The sequence below is a fragment of the Pan paniscus genome, chromosome Y (genome assembly GCF_029289425.2).
Source record: "Pan paniscus chromosome Y, NHGRI_mPanPan1-v2.0_pri, whole genome shotgun sequence".
Taxonomy (NCBI): domain Eukaryota; kingdom Metazoa; phylum Chordata; class Mammalia; order Primates; family Hominidae; genus Pan; species Pan paniscus.
In genome coordinates, this window is record NC_073273.2 from 19,422,098 (window position 1) to 19,449,815 (window position 27,718).

Below are 27,718 nucleotides of genomic sequence, written 5' to 3' on the forward strand. Positions count from 1 at the left end.
TTCGTCACTACCTCCCTGGATCGGGAGTGGGTAATTTGAGCACCTGTTGCCTTCCTTGGATGTCGTAGCTGTTTCTCAGGCTCCCTCTCCAGAATAGAACCCCTGATTTCCCATCACCCATGGTCACCATGGTAGGCATGGCAACTACCATCAAAAGTTGACAGGGCATTCGAATGGGTCATCACTGCCACAGGGGGCATGCACCCACCAAGACCCACCTCACAAGCCCCGGGTCCCACCACCAGGGCCCCAAAGCAACCACAGCCACAAACCCACCAGGGGCACATGATTCTCATCCATCCTGCAACCCAGCCCCGCTCTAGGAGACCAGCACACCCCCACCGTGGGACGCTTTCCCAGGGCCAGGCAGCCCGACCCTGTGCCAAGCAAACACACTCATCGGCACCAGTTGTGACTCGGCACAGGAGCAGGTAGAGAGCCGACTCACACCAGAGGGTTCACACACCAGACAGAACGCCACGCACACCCACCGCTCACTGACATCCACATCCTAACCTGCTAGGACACCAGGCCCGGCCCAGCGGGATCCTCCCCCTACTCAGAAGGGGGAGGCATGGGCCACAGTAGACAAACAAGCCACACTCAGCCACCACCGCAGTGGCCGGCAGAACCCTCACTCTCCCCACCTTCACCCCGTCAAGGGGGAAGCGGAGGAGGGTCCTCTGCAAGCAAGTCACTATGGCAGCACTACCATAAAGGAGACAGAGACAGAGGCGGCCGGCCAGGGGATCCAGTACCCCAAGGCACACCTCTTGGATCATTTGAGAAGGCTTTCTCACCAAGGGTGGGTCACACTCCCCACCTGACAGCCACCCCTCATAGGGCCCACAGAGGTACTCAGGGATGCCTGGGGAAGGGAGGGGGCCTGCCATATAAGGAAATACCTGTGTGCAGCCACCTTGAGCATTCACAGTCAGGGTGAAGGCCCAGCCGGTGCACACGTGCACGCAACCCCACAAGGCCCCCCCATTCACCCGCCTCCTTTCTTCCCAGGCAAACCACCTCCAAGTAAACACACACACAACCAGTCGGAGGCAGAACGGTAGCCCCTCGGTGGCCAGCCAGTACACACATCACCGGCCCGAGCCCACCGCGATTGCTCACACGGCCCACACGCACCCACCAGAGGGGAGCACGGAACGTGCACTCACCAGACCAGGCAGGCACCCTTCCCCGCGTGGGAGGGACGCATCTCATCTCAATCAACCACCTCAAACCCCACCCCAACGAGCTCTCTCAGGACCCACACACGGACACCACAGTGGCAACTGCAAGAGGGGGCACCTGGGGTGGGAATGACACACCACCACTCGGCCTCGTGCACCTGAGGGACAACCCAGAGCGCACCAGAATCACTGCAAAGGCCCAGGTGGAACCAATGCTTGCACAAACCCCCCAAGAGGGCAGCACGACGTGCTGGCGAGACAGCACCCCCACCACCACAGAAGCGGGTATCCCACAAGTTGACAACCACAGGAGGCAACAGTGAGGAGTGAGTGCCTGCCGTGTCAGAGGACCCCGCCAACCCACCCTGCAACGCAGAAAGCGGCGGCGGGACACCGAGGTCAGGCCAGGTTCTGCACCTCATGCCTTCCCAACACACCACCGGCAGGCGAGAAGAGAAACAACGGGCCCCCACAGGGCGGGGCAAGAACAGTCCCATTCACCACGAATATCCGCCCCTCACCCGTCGCAGCTCAGACCCGGCCAGGGAGAGCATGATATCACCACATCCATCACGAAAAGCCCCCCGGGAGCGGGGATTGGCCAGCCATCCATAACTGCCAGCCGATCAGCCCAGCTACTCCCCATTCCGAGGAAGGGGAGGCAGACAACCCAGTGGAGATGAGAACGCCTGACACGCACGGCACAGAGCCAACGGGGTGGGGTTGTCACGGCTGCCCCAAGTGCCTAGAGCAGAGAGCGCACTGGGGCAGAGTAGCCCTCACCGCTTTCCCCACCACCCCCCCTTGGTGGGTCAGAGACCCAGACCCGGGCTAGCACCGGGAGTCGGGACGGTCGGACGCACGAGAGAGCAGCAGGCCTGCAGGCTCCAGCAGGCGGCTCAAGCAGGAGCAGTGCCAGCTAGCCAGGTCACCGGTAGGCCAGAGCCCCGCACGCATCCAGAAGCCCAACATCTCCAACGACAGGTTGTCAGAGAACATGTCAGCAACAACCCGCTGGCCCAGAATGCCGACTCGGAGTGAAAGATATACCTCCACCGGGGGCATGAGGTTGAGTCACCGACCACGCTGCTGGTCCAGGAAACTCACGACACGGACATCTGTGTCCAAAAACGTCACCATTGCAGCCAGACACGGAGCACCCGGGACCCTCTGGTCGACCACAAGACACACGCGGGATCAACGCTGGGCCAGGGACGCCCTCCCGGGCGCCCGTGCCACACGCAGGGTCCGGCATGTGTCTCCAGAGCGAGATCAGGAAGCATTTTCGGCCGGCCCCTCCTACGACAGGCCGGCCAGGTGTGACCTCTCGGGCCGCACGTGCGCTCAGGGAGCGCTCTCCGACTCTGCACGGGGACTTGCCAAAAAGGATCACAGCAGAGGGACCGTGTCCCGGCCCAGGGACCGCTCCCCGGCACCCGGGGGACGGGGGCAGGATGGTGCCCGGCTCCCCACGGGGACTCGGAAACAAATTCGGCCGCCGCCTCAGATGGCCAGGATGAGCGCGGGCCTGCGACCGGGCCGGGAAGGGCGTCCCCAGCCTCCTGCGCCACGCGCTGTGTGTCCCAGCGGGTCGCCGCTCGGGCCTCGGGAGCTGCGGCGCGCTGGTCGACCAGCCTGTGCAGCCCTACGCTCGGCTTGGGCCCAGAAGCGCAGCGACAGCCTCTCTCCCACCTAACCCTGCACGCCAGAGCTCTGACTCACAAGTGATGCGCCACAGCTCTGGCGCCACCGGGCCAGCCGGGCTGATGACCGCAGGCTTTCCGGAGCTCTGCCTAGCTCACAGCGGGGACGGTCCCCTCCCTCAGCAGCTGCCACCGCAGCTCCGGAAGCCGAGAGCACGATCTAAAAGCGGCCGCCAGATGGAGCCCGACAACCGCCGCGAACGTCAGCAAGACAGATCCGGATGGCAGGGCGGCCCGTGGACCGCAAAAGCGAAAGCGTGAGTCGAGAAGCTCTTCCCGAGGCCGAAAACGCAGCCCCTCTACACCAACCCCACAGAAACGGTCCCCAAAATGTGTCTCTGCATCGACTGCGACAGAGTCAGAAGACAACCCACGGCGTGTGGGTGTTTGGAGATGCATCTCGGTCGGAGGGAGGGAGGGAGGGACTGAGAAAGAACAAACAAGGAGGGAGGGAGGGACGGAGAAAGAACGAACAAGGACTCGGTAGCAGGTCGCTGCAGACACAGGGAGACGCAGAATGCGTAGGCTCTTCCAGAATCCACACAGAGACAGACAGAGGGAGATAAAGAGGGAGGGAGGGAGGGAATGGGGAAAAGAGACAGTTGGTCAAACGTAAGGAGGGAGGGAAGGGAGCAGAGACGGAGGGAGGAATAAAATGGAGAAAAGAGACAATTTTAAAAATGTAGATACAGAAAGAAAACTTTTGAAACACTCCATTTTTAAAAGAGAGATGGAAAGGAAAGAAACATGAAAAAGAGAGAAAGAATGAGGAAAGAAACGAAGGAAAGAAGGGAAAAGAAACAGAGGAAAGAAAAAAGAAGGAAAGACAGGGAATGAAAGAGTAATGAAGCACGAAAGAAAAACAGAAAGAGAGAAAGAAGGAAAGGAAGAGAGGAAGAAAAACCTAAAGAAGGAGAGAAAGGAAGAAAGGAAGGAAGAAAAACTTAAAGGAGAGAAAGAAAGAAGAGATAAATAAACATACTTGTTTATTTATAAACATAAATACAACACTTTTCATAAGTAAACATAAACGTATTTGTCTACAATCATTTCTTTATATAGCAATGTGTATTTATTTGTATAAAATAAATACCTACATGTATTATATAGAAGCATATTTCTATATAATAAATACGTATTTATTATATAGAAGTGTACTTAAATATAAAGATAAACATTTTCATTTATATATAAATGTATAAAAACGTTTATGTTAATAAATATAAGTAAATACATAAAATGAAAGAAATAAAAAACAAAATAAAATGAGTAAATAGGCCGGGCGCGGTGGCTCATGCCTGTCATCCCAGCACTTTGAGAGGCCAAGGCGGGCAAATCACCTGAGGTCGGGAGTTGGAGACCAGCCTGACCAACGTGGTGAAACCCCGTCTCTACTAAAACTACAAACATCAGCCAAGCCAGGCGTGGGGGTGCCTCCCTGTAATCCCAGCTAATCAGGAGGCTGAGGCAGGAGAATCGCTTGAACCGGGGAGGTGGAAGGTGCAGTTAGCCAAGATCGCGCCATTGCACTCTAGCCGTGGAAACAAGAGTAAAACTCTGTCTCAAAAAGACGAAAGACAAAGAAAGCAAGTAAGAAAGAAAGAGAGAAAGAAAGCAAGCAAGTGAGTGAGAGAGGCTGGGCGCGGTGGCTCACACCTGTCATCCCAGCACTTTGGGAGGCCAGGGCAGGCGGATCACCTGAGGTTGGGAGTTGGAGACCAGCCTCACCAACACGGAGAAACCCCGTCTCTACTAAAAATACAAACATCAGCCAAGCCAGGCGTGGGGGTGCCTCCCTGTAATCCCAGCTAATCAGGAGGCTGAGGCAGGAGAATCCCTTGAACCCGGGAGGTGGAGGTTGCGGTGAGCTAAGATCGCGCCATTGTACTCTAGCCATGGAAACAAGAGTGAAACTCTGTCTCAAAAAGATAAAAGAGAAAGAAAGAAAGAGAGAGAGAAAGAAAAGAAGAAAGAAAGAAAGAGAAAAGAAAAGAAAGAAAGAAAGAAAGAAAGAAAGAAAGAAAGCAGGAAAGCAAGCAAGCGCGAGAGAGAGGCTGGGTGTGTTGGCTCACCCCTGTCATCCCAGCACTTTGGGAGGCCAAGGCAGGCGGATCACCTGAGGTTGGGAGTTGGAGACCAGCCTGGGAAACATGGCAAAACCCCGTTTCTACAAAAAATACAAAATTAGCCAGGCATGTTGACACATGCCTGTAATCCCATCTACTAGGGAGGCTGAGGCAGGAGAATCACTTGAACCTGGGAGGCGGAGGTTGCAGTGAGCCGAGATCATGCCATTGCCGTCTAGCCTAGGCAACAAGAGTGAAACTCTGTCAAAAAAAAAAAAGAAGAAGAAAAAAGAGAAAGAAGAAAGAAAGAAAGAAAGAAAGAAAGAAAGAAAGAAAGAAAGAAAGAAAGAAAGAAAGAAAGGGCAAAGCAAGGCAAATCTACCTGCTTTCACTACATCTGGGGAGAATCAGGAAAGTCCCCACCAACAACAAGGCCTAAAGTGGAGCTGCCATCTGTAAAACCCAAGCAGAAGAGTCCACGCAGGTTAAAGACATGAAGAAAGACAAGGAAACAACTGACCAAGGAGAAGAACAATCTGGCCCAGCCAGGGTCTGTCTCCTGAGGTTGTCTGGGCAACCAGGGAATGGGACGGAGGAAGGGCGGGCCTCCGAGGCTCCTTTTTGAAAAATAAATCATGATAATACAATAAAATTTAGTTAAAAAAAGAAATTACAAAAAGAATAAATAAATAAATAAATAAATAAAAGAAATTACGCATAATTCCTAACGTGTTTGATGACTTGAAAGGCGAGAGGCATATGTGTATGTCACGGTGTTTTGTTTTGTTTTTTTTTTCCTGGAAACTCACTTTTTAATTATTTTGTTGCATTTCATTTTTATTTTTATATGTTTTTCAAGTCCAGCATGACAAACATGGTGATTCTCTGTCTCTACTAAATCAAAAAAATTAGCGGGGCCTGATGGCAGGTGCCCATAATCCCAGCCACTCAAGAGGCTGAGACAGGAGGATCGCTTCATCCCTGGAGAGGTTGGTTGCAGTGAACCGAGATTGCATCACTGGATTTCAGCCTGGGTGGCTGAGGTTGCCTCCGTCTTAAAAAAAACAAAAAGTAAAGACAGAAAAAAGAACAGACCAAAATAGCTCATTGTCTCAGAACTTTCCCCCACAGGATCGGAAACCCCCTGACTCAGGTCAAGGAGGTGGTTTTTCGTTTTACTTCTCTCTCTCTCTCCCCCTCTCTTTCTCTTTCTCCGCTAACTTTTATTTCTTATTCAAGCATACATGTGCAAGATTGTTACATAGGTAAACTTCTGACTGGGGGGTTCAGTGTGCAGATGATTTCATCACCTGGATACTCAGCGCTTTACCCGACAGTTTTCATGTTTTGTTTGTTTTGTTTCTTCCTGAAGCTGTCTCTCCTTCCACTCCTCCTCCTTCAAATAGGCTTCCGCGTGTCTCGTCCCCCTCATTGTGCCCACGCGTTCTCATTTATAGATGAGTTTAGTTCCCCCTTATAGATGAGAACACGCGGTATTTAGCTGATTGTTGCTTTCATCTTCGGTGGTGGCGGTGAAAGAGGCATGACACTAAATCGACCCTTAGGACGCTCCCCTCCGTCCACACCCCGCACCCCCTCCCCCCACACACCAACTTTCCTGCACCCCCTCCTTAAACGCAACAAAGGAAGAAATAAATCAAAGTAAGAGTTCAGCATCCAAGGCAGTGGAGGCGGGGGATCTCAAAGGGTGAGCAAGTGATGGGTGTCGGGGGATGTCGTGGCCTAGGTAGCAAAAGTAGGGGAATGACTTTCCAGCCCCAACACACCCCCTAATCCTCAGCCATAGCTTTGGACTTCATCCAAGGAAGACTGGTCTCAGGGACTCCAAACCCACCCTCTCTGGATTTCTAGAGGATAAGATGTTATGGCCGGACGCGGGGCTCACTCCTTTCATCTCAGCACTTCGGGTGGCCAAGGTGGGTGGTTCGCGTCATATTGGGAGTTCTAGACCGGCCTGACCAATATGGAGATACCCAGTCTGTATTAAAAAAAAAAAAAAAAAAGCCAGACCTGGCGTTGTGTGCCTGTGGTTTCAGCTACTCGAAAGCCTAAAGACTGGAAAATCTCTTGTACCCAGGCGGCTTAGGTTGCGGCGAGCTGAGGTCGCACCACTGCACTCCAGCCTGGGCAATAAGAGCGAAACTCCACCTGAACGAACAAAAAGAAAAAAGAAAAAAAAAGAAAAGAAAAGAAAGGAAGATTTTATGAAGTATAGTTTACATCAATCTGCTCTCACTGTACCTTGAGATATTCAGAAAATCGCTACTTAATGACAGAAGAAAACACCAGCTAACATGTTTTGGGGGAAATACACATCTTCCTAAAATTGGTAAATTCTACTTCACCTGAAAAGAGATAAGTAAAGTAAAAAGTACAAACAAAACAAAACACAAAGACAAACACGGGCCAAGGCATCATTTGTGGAAATATTATGTAGCAAATTGTTACTTTTTAGAAAGCATTTCTATGTTGGGCAAATATCAATAAAGCCCACGGTAGAGCTGTGAAAGGTGACAGCGTCCACCATTTTAAGTGCTGAAATCCGTGTGGCTCACTTCTTTCATCTCAGCACTTTGGGAGGTTTGGGCTGGTGGATACCTGGAGGTCAGGAGTTCAAGAGCAGTCTGGGCAACATGGCAAAATTCTGACTCCACTAAAAAGGCAAATGTTACCTGGGTAATGTGTCACACAAAATTATGTTCCACGAAGAAGCAGTCCAAATGCCCATGGTCCCCAGTCAAGAAATGAGCTGAGTTTAGAAATTTTTAGTGTCATTGCTGCCTCAAAAGGTGAGAGGTGTATGTTTGTGTCACCGTGGGTTTTTTTTTTTTTTTTTTTTCTTGGAAACTCACTTACTTATTTTTAACTGATTTTTTTCTTTTTTTAGATGCAGTCTGACTCTGTCACCCAAGCTGGAGTCCAATGGCAGGATCTTGGCTGAATGCAACCTCCACCTCCCGAGTTCAAGGGATTCTCCTGCCTCAGTATATCAAGTAGCTGGGACTAGAGGTGTGTGCCACCACACCTGGCTAATTTTTGTATTTTTCATAGAGACAGCATTTTACTATGTTGGCCAGGCTGGTCTCAAACTCCTTAACTCAAAATCTTCCCACTTCCACCTACCAAACTGCTGTGATGACAGGAGTGACCCACTGCACCCAGCCTACTGGTTTATTTTTAAAAATAGCAATTTGGATCGCGTGCAGTGTGTCACGCCTCTCTATATCAACCAACATTCTTTCTTGAGTCTGATGAGATGGGGTCTCCCAGCACTTTGGGAGGCCGAGGACAGCGGATTCCTGGAAGTTGGAGTTCAAGACCATCCTCGGCAACATGGGGAAACACTGTCTCTACTAAAAAGGCAAAAGTTAGCTGGGTATGGTGGCACAGACCTGTTATCCCAGCTACTCAAGAGGCTAAGGCAAGAGAATTGCTGGAACCTGGGAGGCGGAGGTTGCAGTGGCCCAATACCGCGCCATGGCCTGACCAACAGAACTATACTCCATCTCAAATAAATTAATAAATAAATTAGTTGATCAAAAAGTATAAAAATAAAAATGCAAGGAAGTGGCAGGAATGCATGGAAAGGCTTCACTGGTTCCTAAACATCAGAGCAGAAAAACAGTACCATCAGGTTGAGATACAGGCCATTGTGAATCTCTTCTCACTGTGCTCAACTGACACCAAAGAAGGGCAGGTTTCCATACAGCCCTTTCATCATCACCGCTCTCCTCATGCCACTGCACTGCAGTCTGGGTGATAGAGAAAGACTCCATCTCTAAATAACTAGATAAATAATAAAAACAATAACTAATGGCAATGATACAGAGAAATAATAACAAACAGCAATAATTATAAAGAAACTCGTGGGAGTGAAAAAATATAAAAGGTAATTTAGATCACATTTAATTGTAGTTAATTTCAAGGAAATTTTTTTCTTTAACCTGTCTATCTTACTTTCTGAAACACTCAGACTGGAGGGCAATGGCATGATCACGGCTCAGTTCAGCTTCGACATCACAGAATTAAGTGATTCCTGTAGTCTCTGCCACTTGGAAGGCTGAGATAGGAAGATCACCTGAGGGAGCCCTGGAAAGTTGAGGCGGAGGTGAGCCGAGATTGCATTCTTACACTCCAACCCGCCTCAAAAAATATAAATAAATAAAAGGCAAATGTAAAACAACAGCAACTTCAGTGGGTAGAAAGAGGAGCAAGAAAAGTAAAAGAAAAAGAAAACAAAGAGCCACTGAAAGTACTGTGGAAACAATTGGAGAGGAAGAAACAACGCAGTGAAAAGCGACAACTAGTGAATGCAAGCGGTACTGCTGCTGACCAAAGTTATCTGGTCTACCTTAAAAATCCCAAGTTGACGGGCAAGTCCAACGCTTGCCGCAGACATCAGTTGACACGGCGACCGGCGACCTGAGGCCTGGGGCCTTAGGCCCTAGTCCCTGGTCTTCCAGTCAGAGAAGCTCGCGGCCATGTCAACTGGATGTTGCTTGCTTCCCACAGGCGGTCGACTCGCGGGCTGATCGAGAAGCCAAATGCCGGCGTCTAATCGACAGGGTCCACCCTAAAGCACAAATGTGGTGCTCGTGGATGGAAGCGGTCAGACCCAGTTGGAACCTTATCACACAGAACCGGCCCAGCTTTGAGGCCATCTAACTTGGCAGACCTGCCAGCCATTCCCCCTCAGTCCGCTGGTTGACCCGGGCAGCGGAGAGGAGTAAAGACACAAGGGTGGTGACTGGCTAGTCTTTAATCCCAGCACACTTGGGGCGGGGAGAGGGACTGTGACCCCAACAGCCACCCAGTGCACGCGCGAACACTACTCGGACACGGACTGCAGGAGCACAACCTCTGACACCTGCGCCTCAACCATTCGCACCAGGGTCGAAGAATCCAGTCCCAACCCTTAGAGTAATTCCCAGTGGGGTGGGGGAAAGAAGCTCAATCACAGAGCTGGAACATCGAGCAGGGGTGCCAACCCTACCTCGGCAACCCCCGGCGCTGCATCTTGGAAAGTCCGCTGGTGGAGACCAGCACTTCCCAAATGCACGATGGGCGCCAATGAACTCTCGCGAGAGACAGCCGCTGCATGCCCGGGGGCTCGGGGGAGGGTGGGCATGAGCAGGCCAGGGAACTAACTCCCCGCGGGCAAAAAGAGGGAAGAAGGAAGGTAGATGTCGAGGGCTGAATTACACAGGACACGCCACAACGCCAGGTTTTTCGCACACTGGTTGAGAGACTCTCATGTGGAGGGCTGACTTTCAATAGGTTGCAGTGAGGGAGCTGCTCTGCTCCATAGGAAACCCTAACCCAGAAGCAGGGCGTTTACGAATGGTTTAGTATCAGATTCCACATAAATGTGTTATGTGATGGGCCAGGAAGCAAACCCCTTTCTGGCCACACGCCATTTTTTAGGACAAGGAGCTCTCTGCACCGGAGCCAGGTCTTGGCGCGCAGCGGGGCGGAGCATCTGGCCAGTGGGAAAGGCGGGGCACCGTCAATCTGAGGTCAACCGAGTCTTGTCAGCGCTGCTGCATCCTTTCTTCTGGGCAGGATTCTGACTTAGAGGCGGTCAGTCATAATCCCATAGATGGTAGCTTCACACCATTGGCTCCTCAGCCAAACACGTACGCCAGATGTCTGAACCTTTGGTTCCTCTCATACTGAGCAGGATTACCATGGTAGCAACACATGGGCAACAACACATGGAGAACACACGCAGTAAAACTAACCTGTCCACGTGGGTCTAACCATGATGCTTTCCAGGACATGCACTCCGCTTTTAGGTGAATCCATTCCACTTTGCCTTGCCCTTCACAAAAGAAAGAGAACTCGCTAGCTTCAGTGGCTCAAGCCTGTAGTCCCGGCACATTGAGAGGCTGAGGCCAACGGATCACCTGTTGTCAGGAGTTCGAGTCCAGCGTAGCCAACATGGTTAAACCCTGTCTCTATGAAAATACAAAAATTAGCTCGGCATAATAGTTTCCAAGTTTGGTGGGGACAGCTTATGAAACAAACTGGCTCTGGAAATTACACAGAATTCATAGTATGATTGCTTCTTTGAAAGGTGAGCGGTTCATGATTTTTTTCTCAGCATTTATTCATTTACTTGTAGTAAGTGCCATTTAGTTTCTTACAGTTTACATGCAGCTGGTTTCTTTGCATCTACAGAGATTTAGGATAGTTTTTCTTAATGATAAGTCTACGGTGGAGCTATAATGCACTTTCCGTTGTGAACCCTGAAAACTTGAGACAGGTCTCAGTTAATTTAGAAAGTTTATTTAACCAAGGTTCAGGACGCACACCCGTGACACAGCCTCAGGAGGTTCTGAGGACATGTGCCTAAGGTAATCAAAGAATATTATCATTTTATACATTCTAGGGAGACATGGGACATCAATCAACGTATGCAAGATGAACATTGGTTCGGTCTGCAAAGGCGGGACAACTTAACAAAGGCGGGAAGACTTAAAGCGAGGAGGGGACTTCCTGGTCACAGGTAGTTAAGAGACAAATGGTTGCATTCTTTGGAGTTTCTAATTAGCCTCTCCAAAGGAGGCAATCAAATATGCATTTATCGCTTGAAACCAGGAGGCTGATGTTGCAGTAAGCCGAGATCGTTCCACTGGGCTCCAGCGTGAGAGTCTGAGTGAGACTCTATCTCATAAAAGAAAGAAGAAAAAAAAAAAAGGAAAAAGCAGAGGAGTGACTTTGAAATAGAATGGCAGGCAGGCCCTAAACAGTTGCCAGCTTGACTTTTGCCTTTACTTTAGTGATTTGGAAGCCCCAAGATATATTTTTCTTTCACACAATTTTTAAAACCCAGGTAGAACTGTTCATGCTTATTAAAAAAAAAAAAAAAAGGAAGAAAGAAAAACAAATGATAGGCCAGGCACCCTGGCTCACGCCTGTAATCCCAACACATTAGGAGGCTGAGGTGGCTGGATCACCTGAGATCAAGACTTCGAGACCAGACTGGCCAACATGGGGAAACCACGTCTCTACTAAAGATACAAAAATTGGCTGGGCGTAGTGGCGGGTGCCTGTGATACTAGCTACTGGGGAGGCTGAGGCAGGAGAATGGCTTGAATCTGAGATGGAGAGGTTGCAGTGAGCCGAGTTGGCTCCATTGCACTTCAACCTGGACTGCAAGAGCGAAAATGTCTCTGTCTCTAAATAAATAAATAAATAAATAAATAAATAAATAAATAAATAAATAAGCAATGAGGCCCAGCCAGGGTGGAGGTTTCCTATGCAAAAAGGCATGGGGGGAGGGAGGGAAGGAGTGCCCCTGAGGTCAGGGTGGGGCCCGAGAGAAACCAGTTTTCCCTGACTGTGCACAGGTGGCCAGTTTGGGAGTGATGCCTCCATTTTCAATAACAGTGACCACTAGGTGACACCAAATGGCAAACAAACGACAAGCCAGCCTGGAATGGGTGGGGTCCCTGGTTTAGGGGTTGTCGAGGAAGGAGAAGGAGATGGAGGCACACAGGGTCGCCGGTCTTCTGATCTCTCTTGGATTACGTTTCCGGGCCCAGGACACCCACCCAGACAGTCCTCACAGCTCTTCAACCAGTGTCCCTGGGGAAAAGAGTATCAGTTCTCAGAAAACATTCAAACAGACACGCACATGCATTCATGTGAGCACATGATAAGTATACAAGTTTATATCGTGATAGTCACTTTTCTTTTGCAAAATGTCTTATTGATGCATTTCATTACATAGTATTGTTGAAAACATCAAATTATAGGAGTGAGCAGAGTGGCTCATGCCTGTAATCCCAGGACTTCTGGAGACCAAAGTGGGGAGGATGGAGGTCAGGAGTTTGAGACTAACCTGGGCAACACATCGAGAGAGATTACCACTACTTAAAAATATTGCCCAGCCGTGTGGCACATGCCTATATTCTCAGCTACTCAGGAACTTGAGACAGGAGGACTGCTTAACCCCAGAATTCGACGTTGCAGTGAGTGAGCTGTGCGCAGACGACCAGAGCTTTTTCTGTTCTGTACGGCTTACATTTTCAATAATGGTCGCCGCTAGGTGTCGCCCAAAGACAACCAAAACACGTGTCATCTTGGAATACATGGGATCCCTGATGGAGGGGTGGGCGAGGAAGTGGGAGGGGACGAAGGCACACGGGGTCGCCCATTTTCTCATGATTCCCCTTGGACAACGTTTCTGGGTGCAGAAAATTCTCCCAGAACGTCCCCAAAACTATTTAACCAGAGCTATATACATTTGTGTTCCCCCATCCAAATCTCCAATCTTATGTAGTTTAATACTTAAAGTTGCTGAAGTTAGCTATAGACAAAGGAAAAAAAAATTAGAAGTGCAGAGGGAGTGGGTTCCTTCATGTGGGTAAAGGAGAGACTTACAAGACCTGTTTAATGTAGCCTTTTAGTAGCCTTTTATCTGCTCACAGCTGAACCACATGAACTTCTCGTGTTTTGGACTCATCCAAGCCTCAACATTAGCTTTAAGAACTCCTTGATCTTTCCAGCAGGAGAAAAAAGAACATGCAAAACTCTCAGGCTCATTATTATAATCTTCTCAAGGATCAGCCTCATTAGCAGACAGCAGAGTCTTGATCCATTGTTTCACCAAACTTACCACTTGACTGAGAGAATTTGCTGTTGGTCCTAGGGGAACTTCTCATATCCCTTGCAAGCTCTTCAAGTATTTGTGCCTCTTCCCCTTTCAGAAAGTTGTGTTTATCTCAGCATCCCATTCTCATCTCCAAAATTAAAGAATTGTGAAGGATCTAAGATTTTATCCCATTTGTAAACCAACCTATTAACCTTCCATTTTCATGGATGCTGGTAGAAGGCATGAGACACTGAAGTGTGAAAAAAATACCTACTATTTACTGCCTACCTGGAGGCAAAAGCCTCATGTTTGTATTAGTTGTCCTTGTCCATATTACATTTTTTAGAGGGATTTCAAAAGGCTCAGATGGACATTGCACACAGGGAAGATTTGTGCCACAGCTGAGCAGACTCAAGACTAAGAAACCTCAATCTTTTTAAAGTAGGTTACATGCAAACCTGTCCAACCTTTGCCTCACAGAGAAAAATTGTCTTTATTATATTGATTGAGTAATTATCTGCCATTCACCTGAAGAGAAAAACTAGTACCATTTTTCCAGGTTATTTGTGTACAAAAATCTTTCAAAAATAGCCTGGAACAGGACAGATATTTGATATAAGACACAACAAAACAACAAACTCTAAGAGAATCTTGGAGAACTACATCTCAGTAGCATGCATCTATTCCATTAAATGTTGCACTAAGCAATCCTGTGATAAAAAAAATCCATTGAAGACTTTTGACATGAAGACTAACTTTCGTTGTTTTTTGTTGTGGGATTGTTCAAGTGATTCTCCTGTGTCAGCCTCCAAAGTAGCTGGGAATACAGGCTCCCACGACCACACTCAGCTTATTTTTGTATTTTTAGTAGAGGTGGGGTTTTCCCATGTTGACCAGGCTGGTCTCGAACTCCTGATCTCAGGTGGTCCACCTGCCTTAGCCTCACAAAGTGCTAGGAATGTAGGCATGAGCCACCAGGCCCGGCCCCAGAAATGAAAGTTCTATGTGTGCAGCAATGTAATTCTGACTGATAAATGACAGGTGAGAGTCAGGGAAAATCTAACACAATTCAACATTTTTACACATTTAGACACATTGAAATTGGATAGCTTATTGGAAAAAGTTAAATGACTACCAATATATACAGCATATTTATTCTGAATGAATTGGTAATCTAGATTTGAGAGATAAAATAATTATTTTTACAAAACAGAAACAAAAACTGCATTTCCATATACCAACAATGAACAATTTGACAGTGTTGATTAAAAAAAGCTTAAGAAGTGGGCTCTGGATTAGGAGGGGATTGCTGGAAGAAAAGTAGTAATATGGAAAGTCATGAGACATGCACAGTCATCTCCTCTTGCTTCCTCACAGGTCACATGAATATTCAGGGAGAGTTAGTATGAAACATGCAGTGGAAATTTGGGCTCTAACATCAGCAAACTCATTCTCCATGGACTTCAGTTGACCATATTGGTTCCAACAAATTCCAGCCAATTTTTAAAAATCTTATAAGCAGAGGAAACGTAAGTGTTTCAACAAGCTGTTTCTTATCTTTCATTCTAAATATCCAATTTTTAAAGTCTTTTTTTTTTTTTTTTTGATAGTTTGGAGGCACAAATTCAGCTTTTGTCGAATGGAATACACAATAGTGTATGACTTTTGTATTAGTTCAGGCTGCTATACCAAAGAACCATGAACTAGACAGCTTATAGACAACAGGATTTAATTTCTCACACTCCTAGGGGTTAGAAACTTGAGATCAGGGTATTAGCATGGTTGAGCTCTGGTGATGACTCTTCTGAATTTCAGACTGCACACATCAAGTTTTATTCTCATTTGGTAGGAGACAGACATCCCCCTGGGGTTTCTTGTATAAAGCCAATAATCTCAATCATCATGGCCTCAACCTCAGGAGTTAATTACAACCTATCTCCTTATAGCATTACACGGGGGGTTACAATTTTAATACAAATTATTGTAACTCTCAAGATTTTTTTTAAAGCTGTCATTATTCCTCCTACTGGGTTTTTCCTATTTGCTTCCTCAGTCTTTCCCTTTCTTTCTGTCTCTTTTTGTGTGAACCTGTTTGCCTAATTCTGTCTCTCAATTGTATTCCTCGAACAGAGGAAGCAAGCTCCAATGCTATGAGATGCTCTATGTACAGACGCACATAACAAAGAACGGAGAGAGTGCTCAGGCCAGTAGACAGAAGTAAGGTCATGCTCTCAGTCTACACTTAACCCTGCCAATTTTCACAAGCATGAGCTTAAAGTCTGATGCTTTCCTGGTCCACCTTCAGTTGAGATCACTTCCGCAATCTCATAAGGGACGTGAAGGCAGAGGCAGCTAACTAAACTGTGTCCAGATTCTGGTCCACACAAATTGTGATATAGTATATACTATTGAAAGGTGCTAAGTTTTAGGGCCATGTTGTCAGAAGGAGCAGATATCTAGCCTCATCTCCCGAGCCCCAGGATTCTCCATGCCTCTGCTTATCTCTTCCTCAGGCTGTCTGTACCATATTGGTCCCTTTCTAATCTCTGCCAAACTCACACCTGTAAGACTCTTCACCAAGGGTGGCTTCTCGCTGACACATTCTTGTGCAGAGATGCCTCCCTGTTGTCATTCTCATCATGGATTAAAGATCACCTCAGTGAGGCCTTTGGGTACCCACATGCAATGACTTTGCAGCTCTTCTCAACATTCTACTTTATATGATAGTCCTTGCTCTTTTCTTTTATATATACTTGCTTTAGTGCTTTTGTCGAGCTGTCTTCAGACTGTTCTGTCCTCAGAGGGGCATGCAGCCATGATGTAATCATTTTCTGTGCTACATGTTGGGCCCACCAAGGTAGCTGGCAAAGGGTGAGTGCAAGGGAAAAGAGATTGGCTAAGTGGGCAATGTGGAAACTGTCGATAATAACATGAGGTGTGTGACTCTTACTTGCTCCAGCTGCTCCGGCAAATCTCAATAGGCACCAGAAACACAGCAGGCTGTAACCACCTCAAGGCCATCACTAACACTGCAGCCCCATGCAGGAACATTATGGAAAAAAATCAGGTACCATTTTTTTGCGTCCTCAAGACACTGACTCTTTAGAGTTCCAGGGGACAAAGGAGCAGGATCAGAAGGCTCCAAGTACAATGAGTGACCTTGGAATCCTCCATTGCCCTCTCTTTGCCTCCACCATTTGGGGTGTGCTATTTACTCATGAGGCACCCTCCCCTTATCCAGGGAAATTATTTAAAACGACTTTCAAATGAGGAGCTCGAAAACCCAACAGGAACTGGCATTTTCCCGTGACTTCAGAGTCAGGGTCCAGTGCTGTGGCACGTTTAGCTCTATCCCATCTTTATCTACCCAAAATCCCTCTGGAGTGGCCATGCCTCTGCGTGATTTGAAGGGCCTCAGGGAGTAGAAGCATTTTTGCAGAGTCTCAGAGCAAAGAGTCTTAGTTCACCAATGAAGAACCAAGGCTGGCAGACACTTATGAGTATGTGAAACAATCGAGGTTACCCACTTCGAGCACCCCTATTTATGAGGAAGAAAACAGTCTTTTCTGTAGCCATTGTCTACATCGGGCTGAGGTGGGGCATAGCTCGTTTTACTTCCAGCTCTCCACAGAGGTGGATGCAGAACCGCAGTCCTGTCCTCTTGAAACCGACCTGGAGAGGACCTCAGGTGAAGCACAACCCTGGAACTGCTCATTCTCTGTGCCCCTGGATATGTATCTAGGGAAGCGGATGCCCTTGCCTTATGGCACATCTGTCCACCCAGCTATTCATTTGTAATACATGGCCTTTAATACTTTGAAGTGAATTTATTTTCACCTAATTTGTTGAGAATTTTTATCATAAAGCGATGTTACCTTTTGGAAAAAAGTTTTCTTCATCTATTTAAATGTTATGCTTGATCCTGGGTCTGTCATTCTGATCAGAAGCTGACAGGTGCATCCATTCCTAGAGAAGAGCATGAGAACGTCAGATCTCACGTTCCGTGAACATGACCTGCTTATGATGTCCACTCTCAGTGTCTGACTCCCTGAAGTAAATTGTGGCCCAGGAACTGTCATCTGCTGTCTTCACTGAATTATGCCAAATGTCTGAAAACTGCATTATATATACGTGATGAATAAATAAGCCCTAACTACAACCTCTTTAGCTATGTCTGAGTGTGCCTGGGGCACACTCAGAGAGATAACAGGATCTCTCTGTTTCAAGGACAAAGTTCAGCTAACAGGAAGCTCAAACGCCCTTTACAAATGTAAGAACATGTTTGTTTTCTATATAATTGTCCAATTATAGAGGGACATGAGTCATTGTGACATGAAAGACCTTCTGGGGTGAAAGAAGAGAAAAAAAATAATAAATACGAAAAATCAGAGCATGCCCCAGCAGCCTTTCCACAAAGCCAAGCATTAGGGATCCACTTTTCATGTTTTATGCCATTCATTTCTCACAAAAACCATATAAGGTTGTGGGGGAAAGTTAAATATTCAATTTGAATTCAATTGAACATGGACAAAAGCAATGGTCACTAAGTCCCAGAACAGGTTGCATGAGCCGCTTGAAGCATTCGTCCAGCACTGTTTTGGAGAAGTATCTGTTTCAATCTATTCCTATATGTTATTGAAAAACAACAGACAATTGCAAAAACAAGTTAACCTTTTCATGTTCCTTGAGCCCAGTTGTGAAGAGCCCTCGTGACTGGGCCTCATGCCAAACAACTCATTCCAAAAAGAGCTAGGGCCCTAGGCCACGCCGAAAGTTCATAAGACCTCTTCTTGTCTGTGCACGGATGGGTGACCTACTCTGGAGTCGAGGCTATTGCTTCCCCGTCTGGTAATGAATCCTCTGCAGTCTGGTAAACGTAAATATGTATATATGTTTCCCTTCTCCCCTTCCCATTGCAATTTGCTTATTATAGCTGCACTGCCATTTGCATGAGATAAGGCTTGTTTACCCTTAAAGGTTTTTTTGTGTGTGTGTTTTCTTCTCCCCTTGCACGTCTCTCGTACAGAACAGAGGCTCATTTTACAATTCTCTATAGAGAATTGCAACTGCAAATTGAGGCTGATAAAGATGCACTGGTATCCTAAGACACAGTTAGTAGCTGGCAGAGTCACCACTGTGCCTTGGAGAAGACATATGCTCAACTACTACACAGCTGGTCCAGAAACTATAGAGTGGTGGGGAAGTCCTGGTAAAAGTTGAGAAAAATGTTAAAGAAGAAGAGAGTTTGACCCTGGAAGGTGCTGTCAGGGACTTTGTCAGCTTCTCCGTTGTGCCTGGTTTGGCGCATTGGCATCATTCACACCTCTAGGTTCAGAATAGACTCATTTCCTCTTGGGGAGGGGACAAGACCTTTCATGGCAAGACCATGAAACACCAGAGGCCTGGAATGTGGAGCTCAGATCAGGAAATCCCCATCCTTCAGAGATTTGGGCATGTGGAGGACATGGGTGTTTATGGTGAAAAAGATTTTAGGCCTCTGATATCAAACTTAATGTGCAGGTAGAGAATAATTAAACCATGAATACATTCAAGGCCTTCACGATATCATATCAGCTGTAAGACAACAGCACCCACTTGTATTAATAATCTTTATGAAGAACATTATCCCAGAGAATTCTCAAAAAAACATTCTCAGTCTACAAATGAGAAAACAAGGCTCTGTGATGTCAAATGGCTGCTCAGAAAAACACAGGTAAGAATGAGAATCTTCCACGGTGAGGGTTGCATGAAATTCCCTTTAAGCTACCTGAGGCTCTATGTCTGTCCCTGACATAGAGGAAAGGGCATGGGGAAGCCTCACTTTCTTTCTATTTTAGAGACAGGGCACAGGACAAGATACCCTAAGACAACCCTTTTGACTTAAAGCAACTTAACTGGGTCTTTTAAAACCTTAAAAGGAGTCTTGAGAAACAACTACAGCAACCCCACACCTGACAAAGGTGTCAGTGCTCGGGGACTCCAAGGTGAGAGAAACCCCTCAGAGGGCCAAGGAATTGAGCAGGTTAACTGAGGGAACAGAAAATCCAAATAGGTATAAATCAACTGAAAGGTAACTCAAATATATCAGTTGAAAAATTGAAATAGAAACATAATTTTTTGCCACATAGATAGCAGATTGACAAAAAAATTAAAAGAATGTTAACATCCAAGGGGGTCTGGATACACAAAAGTAGATAAATTCAGAAACTACTATTTACAGTATACCTTTCACAACCCTTTTGGAATATATTCCGGCTTTACCTATTAAAACTTTACACTTTCCCACTCTTTCACTGAGTAATCATTTTCCTGGGAGACTATAATCTACAAGGGATTAGTAAATGTTGTGAGCTAGATTGCATTCCCTTCCTAAAAATTATATGTTCATGTCCTAACACCTAGTGCCTCAGAACGTGACTATATTTGAACATATAGCCTCTGCAAATGTAGTTAAGTGAATTAATTGGGGTGCATCCTAATTCCAGATGACTGGAGCCCTTATTAGAAGAGGCAGGAAGGACAGAAAAGCACAAGAGAAGATCTTGTGAACACAGAGATAGAAGATGATCATCTACAAGCCAAGGATGGAGACCTCAGAGAAACCACACAGCCAGTAGCTTGAGGTTGGATTTCTAACTTCCAGAATTGTGAGACATTCCATTTTTGTCGTTAAAGAACTTCAGCCTGTGGTACTGTATTACGGAAGTCATAGCAAACTGTTACAGCCTATTAGGACACAGATAAGATATTCCCTGTAGCGGCCAGGCATGGTGGCTTACACCTGTAATCCCAGCACTTTGGGAGGCCAAGGCAAGTGGATCATGAGGTCAGGAGATGGAGACCATTCTAGCTAACATGGTGAAACTCTGTCGCTACCAAAAAAAAAAAAAACACACACACACACAGAAAAAAAATTATCTGGGCATGGTGACAGGCGCCTGTAGTCCCAGCTACTCAGGAGGCTGAAGCAGGAGAACGGTGTGAACCCAGGAGGCGGAGTGCAGTGAGCAGAGGCTGTGCCACTGCACTCCAACCTGGGCAACAGAGCAAGACTCCGTATCAAAAAAAAAAAAAACAAAAAGTATATTCCCTGTAACATGGCTAAAGTGGAAATAGAATTTACTATGTCAGGCTCAACCAGTAATAAAAGGCTAAATTACTGAGGGAAAGGCTCCACTTATGGAATCTTATGAAGACATATGAGGGCAAATCTCCTGTCCTGATGAGGCTATAGAGGTGGGCTCTGGGAGACACATGTATAGAGTCTCATAAGACCCTTTTGCATAACTCCCACTTTTTGGGTAAAACCTCTCTCTGGTAACAGTGTGAACTTCTAAGACTTAGAGAAGGTCTGGCAAGGCAATGAAGCTGCCTGCTACAGGAAGTATCTGGGGTGGGTAGATATAACAATAAAAATAATAGCAACATGCAAAGATACTCACAACCTAATGTAAAGTAAAAACAACACAGAAGTGTTTCTTTTGACATTCCTGCAAGCATATGACTGGTTACTGTGCACCTAAGTTGCCATTATGGACTAATGGAGGCCAGATTCCTCTGGGAAGGAACTGTGGGTACTTAATGGAGAAAGCCCTAAACGGTTTCTGGGGAATCCTCACATTTGGGTCATGGTCCTGGGCTTCCCTGGTCTTTTCCATTTGGAGACCTCTCTGTGCCCACCTTGACTCCAGACTAGCACGGGCCATGGTTGTTGGCATGGTGCACCTGCCTTTTGTTCAATGAGATAGAGTAGTTGAACTCATCAAACAGCTCCTCAGGGATCTCCTGAATAGAGTTCTGCAAAGAGAGTGCCTGGAAGCCTGGCCAAGAGGCATCAATGGCATCCTGGCTTTCCCCGCAGAGGAAATTCCAGTTAGAAAGTCTACTCCCCATATCAGGCACATAGGAGCATTTGCATAGACCTCCAGCCAGGGAGAAAACAAGATGACAGCTTGAAGCCTTAGAATAAACATCTGAACAGACAAAGGTGATCCCCAGCACTCACCTTCCCCTCCTGCCAGCTGTAACCTGTGGTGTAAATTTGACAGGATTTTAGCCTCCCAATATATGGAAACCTGCTCCTGTCAAGAAAGGACCCATTATCTCTTTCTTTCCCACGAGACGTGGCGATGAGGAGGGGTGTGTGGCTACCGAGATGATATCAAAGGTGAGGCCTGGCCTGGATAGGCCTGCCATGGATGGCCTTGTGTTATCCATGGGTAACCCCTTCCAAATGGCCAGAAGAGCCAGTGGTGCAGAATGAGCACTGTCTCCATCATAAAAAAAAGTTTCTCAGTTCAAGCCTTCCTGAGATGAGAGCCTCAGAAATTCAAGACATAGTAGGAGAACATCTTGCTGTCTTCACACTCTCCTTAGTAAATACAAGGTTGTCTCTAGAATGAGGGCTCCAGGTTACCAGAGTTCTCAACTTCCTTTGAGTTTGTAACTAAGGAAGTGAGGTCACTTCGAGATTCCATCACCTGCGCTCCTGTGTGGGAAAGGCACGAGGGGAAAAGAAAAGGCACCCACAATAGTTTTAAGGATAAACAGCCTTTATCCCAAGTGTATGGCAATGCAGACATGATAAGCAAATAATATAATAAGCAAATTGCAATGGGAAAGAGAGAAAGAAAATATATATATGTATATTTATATGTATATTTTATATATATATACATATATATGCATCTATATATGTATATATACACATTTATATACATATATATATGTATATTTACACTCACCAGACTATGGAGGATTCATTACCAGATTGGGAAGCAAAAGCCTGGGCTCCAGAGTCGGCCACCTGTCCATGTACAGAAAAGGAGAGGTCTCATGAAACCTCGGCACAGTCTGGAACCCTAGCTCTTTTCGTAATGAGTTGTTTGGCATGAGGTGCAGTCACAGGTGCCCTTCACAACTGGGCTCAAGGAACACAAAAGATCGACTTGTTTTTGCAATTATCTGTTGTTTTTTCAATCACTAACGTATAGGAATGGATTGAAAGGTTTCTCTGAAACAGCGCTGGATGAATACCTCAAGGGGCTCATACAACCTGTTCCAGGACTTGGTGACCATTGTTTGTGCCCATGTTCAATTGAGTTCATATTAAATATTTAACTTTTCCTCCACCTTAGATTCCCAATTCTCAGAACCATGTCCACCACCACAGGGCCTGGCTGGGAATATTGTCACTCATAGAGTTTAGAAGATGCAATGCTGGTCAGTGGTGATGCTAGGGTGTTGGATGAGGACAGCTGGGACAGTCCCTCCAGGTTGAGGGAGGAGTTGGCCTCTCTTGCGGGGTCCTTGGCATGTCATTGCCCCTTTGGGCCTCTGTTTTCTTATGTGGAAAATGTAGGAATGATGAGCCTGTTGGGCAGGCCTCACAAGGCGATCATGGGGCTCAGGGAGAAAGAGAATCTGAGGGTGCTTGTGTCTGGCTCATCCTGAGAGGGATGACGGTGACAGCAATCATGACAGCCACATGAAACCGAGGTGTTAAGAGGCCTTGTGAGGTAGTTGGTTCCCACCACACTTTCCAGTTGAGGAAAGAGCTCAGGGAAACCCGACTGCATGCCCAAAATGACACATCCAGGGAGTGTTGGACCTGGGAGGGAGTCTAGAGTCAGAGCTCACTGGAGGTGGTCAGAGCACTAGACAAGCTGACTCAGGCCACTTATCCGTGTCCAAGGTTAGTGTGGCTGAGGCACAACTGAAAGAAGCATATTTTCACTGACCTTGTCCCTCATCCTAGCAGATGGAGACCTATAAGTTGTCTACCCTGTAGCGGAGCCCCAGAGAGCCCAGATGAAGCTGTGACAGCAGAAGGTGAATGTACCTGTAGTGGGGAAGGGCTCCAGGGTTTCAGGGAACAGAGCTTATTTCTCCCAGCTGGAGACCTCCAAATCAAAAAAGCAGAGGGGCTTTCTACTCCAGCCCTTTTCTCCTGGGGCTGCAGTGCCTAAAACACCTTCATTAGACAGACCAGAGGAAGGCCTGGGAGAGCTGGGCTCCCTGTGGCTTTTAAAACAGGTGGAGCCAGGGACCACATGACCTTGTGGCTTATTAAAATCCCACCAAGGAGGTAATTATGGTGAGGTTAATGGCCATAGAGGACAGCTAATGGAAAGACATAGAGAATTGGGAAAAGAGAGCTGAGGGTTTTCAGCTACTCCAAGTGGGTAACCTAGGTAGAGGGCGCCAGGAGGCAGGGGTTTATAAGATTTCAGGGGACAGGACTTGGGTGGGCACCTGAGAGCAGGTGCTCCTCACCACTACCACTCTGATGGTGCAGGTGTCATGCCCTCTCTGGAGACATTCCTCACTGACCTGGTGATGCTGGACATTGCCATGAAGGAGTGTGTGGATGTGAGTGAGCCTGGAGCAGACGGGTCAGGGACCAGGATCCTGAGGTCTGGGAGAAGAGAGTCTTGAACTGAGTTCCTAGATCTCAGTCCTTGCCAAAATTTCTTGCAAGGGCCTCACAGCCCTCCCCACCCCGTAAACAGGGTATTTTACTCATGAGTGATGGAGGCTGAACAGCAGCCATCAGTCCCACTCCCTGAGTAGTGAAGCTGCAGAGCTGCAAGGCCTCTTTTGTGCACATTCTCTGACCCTGGTGGCTCTGTTGGTGGTGAAGCTTGGAAATCCCAGGAAATGGAGGCTACTCATGGACCAGCGGACCTTTCTGATGGTCTTTGGCTTTCTGTCTTCCAGAGAAATATGATCAAAACCCAGAAAAACACAAAGGTGAGCAGTAGCTGAAGTCCTCACTTTGCGGGAGGGTGGAGGTGGAAATCAGAAATCACCCTGGGCAGGACATTCCCTGGTCCCGTCTTCCACATCTAAGATTTATTGAAAGGGAGTAATACACAGAGAAGGAGGAGACCTATCCTAATGCAGGGTGCAGTCAGGGGAGTGAAGTTGATGACAAGTTCCTAGAGGGAGGGCTGTTTACATTCAACTCTGAGAACAAGTTAGGGCTGCATGATATTGGAGGAGAGGTGACAGCCTCTTAAAAGAAACACCCCATAGACCAGCCCTGCTCCCTTCTTCTTTTATAAGGCCCCTACAGAGTCTCTCACCCAGGCCCTGTCAGCATCCTGTCTTTCCCTCTGTCTCCAGAAGATTAAAGTCCTCCAGGAGATGCAGCGGTTCCAGATAGCTGGAAACAATCATCATCTTCAGACTCAAGAGGAATTTCTGGCTTGGTTCCAAGCCTGGAGCAGCACAATCAGAATAAAAGGCAAAGACCTAGCAGATGAGCAGAGGGCAGGAGGGGAGCCTGTCTTGCCGCCAGCCTCACACAGCCTGTGGCCATGGTTCCCTGGCCGGCATCAGGCCCTGTTGCAGCTGGACCCCAGCTGCTGGGGAGGAACTGGGGGACCTGAGGTGTGGCTTCTGGAACCTCACAGCTGTCACTCTTCTCTGAAGTTGCTATCCATGAAGAACAGGCTGTGATAAAATCTCAGAGCCCTTAAGTGCCTGTTGTTGGAATTGCTTTCATGATTCACTGAAGTTTGTACTAAGCATGGGCTCTGGAAGTCAGGCTGCTCGAATAGGGTCCCAGCCGCACCATTGACCAGCCCTGCGAGTGGGGCAGAAAGCTCACTGCTCTGGCACTTGAGGCATCACGTCGTAAATTTAATGCACCCAATCCCCTTTTCACTGTTACCTACCTTTCTCTATAATCACCATGACCTGATCTCTGCTAGCATTTTTCTTAAAATGGATAAACATATGTTATATAGTATACATTATTCTTCCTCATGATTTTTTTGCTATATTGTATGTTTCCACTCATAAGAGATATTTAGAGCAGTTAAGTTCATAGAAACACAAAGTAGAAGAGTAGTTCCCAGGGACTACACAAAGGGCAATGGGAAGGGAGTGCTGTTTACTGGGTACAGATCTTCAGTTTTAAAAGATTGAAAAAAAGTTCCTTATGAACGTGGACAGTCGTTGCAAAACAATGTGAATGTATTTAATTTCTTTAAACTGCACACACACAAAACAATACTAAAATGGTTAATTTTATGTATTTTCATATTTTACTAAAATGTAAAAACTACTTTCTAAAATGAACAGACTATAGCTGCTTGCAAATGGTGGGTGAATATCACAAATGTAATGTTGCATAAAAGACAGTAGACATGCCAGCTTGGGCAACATGGTGAAACCCTGTCTCTACCAAAAACACAAAACAATTAGCCGGGCATGGTGGTGCAAGGCTGCGGTCCCAGTGACTCAAAAGGCTGAAGTGGAAGGATATCTTAAGCCTGGTAGGCAGAGGTTGCAGTCAGATCATGCCACTGCACACCAACCTGCAGAAAAGAAAGAAAGAAAAAAGAAGAGAGGAAGAAAGAAGGAAGGAAAAAGAAAGAAAGAAGAAAGAAAGAGAAAAAGAAAGAAAGAGAAAGAAAAGAGATAAAGAAAGACAGAAAGAAGAAAAGGAAAGAAAGAAGATAGAAAAGGAAAGAAAGAAAATAGATGTACAAGTATACATACTATATAATTTCGTTTATATAAAATACTACAATCAAATAAAACTGAGGTTCTGACTTCCACTAACTGTGGAGTAGCTTGTTCAACTCTCACAAATAACGATGATGAAACTTGAATAAAATATATTATTTTAGAAAAACGCCTATGCATAATACATATATGACATATGTGTTTAACAAGTGAATGAAGATTTCAGCTATGCCCACTGTAGCGGAGATAAGCATTGGTTTGACACTAGCCCAATGAACCCTGTTTATAAAACAAAAGTCTTCAAGGTAAAACAACAAAATCCAGAGTTTCTATCTATAATTGTCATTTATAGTTTCTAGTACACAATTTTAAAATCCATAAGACTTGTAAAGAAACGTGAAAATGTAATCCATACACAATATCAAAAGCAGGCAGTAGAAGCTATCCTAGGATGTTGCAATCAGCAGACAAGAATTTGAAGGCAGTTTTTATGAATATGTTCATGGGGAAAAAAGAAAATATTCTGTTCATAAACAAACAGATGTGGAACTTCAGCAAAGAAATGAACTTATATATAAAAAAAAATAGATAAGGAAATGAAAAAAAATTTTGAGTTTGTCCACAGATTTAAAACAGAAGACACAGCAATAGAAATTATCAGTCTGGGGAAAAAAAAGTACAAAAAGTTTAAAGGAAATGAACAGAGTTCTCGAGACCTGTGGAATGATTGAGTCTAAGGAGAAGGGAGAGACAAAAAAAAAAAAAATTAAATAGGGAACAAAAGCAAATCAAAAACTAATAGCGGAATACTTCCAAAAACTATCCAAATACCTAAATATTTATATCCAAAAGGTCAATAAATACAAAACAAAATACAAATAAAACCACAGCAAGGCCATATCGTGGTTTATGAAACAGTCAAGGCAGGAATTTTGCTTGACTTGCTATGATTTCTAATTGCTACTATTTATGGATACTATGGAAATAAATAGTAAATAGAATGGAAGATAGGTTATTCTCAGAGTTTTTTTTTTCTTTTTTTGCAAAGATGACTGTTATTAAAGGTAGATGACTTTCCAGCTGTCGAAAGGGGCGTGGCAGGGGAGGGGCGAGGAGAAGGGTCGGGGCTGAGGGAGGGGCCCTGCAAAGGTCTGGGCGCGCCCAGCTCTCCGCGAGCAAGCGTTATGGCAATGCTGGGCAGGCTGTCGGAAGCTCCCGGGCTCTATCTTGTCAGAGAAAAATCAAACTTCAGGCACACAGTCGTGCAACTGGCACGTGGGGAGACTGTGTCACAATTACAAGTGAGACCACCTGCCCTGGCCATGCTGTCTCCTCGCACGCAGAAGTTTGGGAACAGATAGGCTCCCCACAGCAGGGAGGAATTGCACTGGAAACATAGAGGGGCGGAGGAGAAGATGAAATTTTCCCCGTAGTGTTGGAACTGTAGTCTCAGAGAAGATGAAACTTACCCCGTAGTGTTGGCACTGTAGTCTCAGATCCACTCCCAGCCTTTTTGTCGCGACAGTCGGACTATAATCCCAGCATGCGCTGGGCTTAGGGGCGGTGCCCAGCCCTGGAGGAAAGGTCAACAGGGTGGGTTCCCTGGCATGGCATCCTGGGAGTCATAGTCCTTAAACGGTTTCCAGCACGTCGATCGCAAGGCTA

At 46.4% G+C, this 27,718-nt stretch overlaps 1 long non-coding RNA gene across 2 annotated transcripts; it reads right to left on the minus strand.

Moving 5' to 3' along the window:
* On the minus strand, window positions 1-27,718 carry LOC129395717 (uncharacterized). Of its 2 annotated transcripts, XR_008622977.2 has the most exons (6): window positions 27,523-27,718; window positions 17,452-17,542; window positions 10,884-12,567; window positions 10,719-10,798; window positions 7,051-7,125; window positions 1-6,955 (listed from the first exon to the last, which is right to left on the minus strand). It is a non-coding gene; the product is annotated as an uncharacterized LOC129395717 (long non-coding RNA). The 2 variants fall into 2 exon arrangements; XR_010111366.1 differs by lacking the exon at window positions 10,884-12,567 and having other exon boundaries at window positions 1-10,798; window positions 27,523-27,716.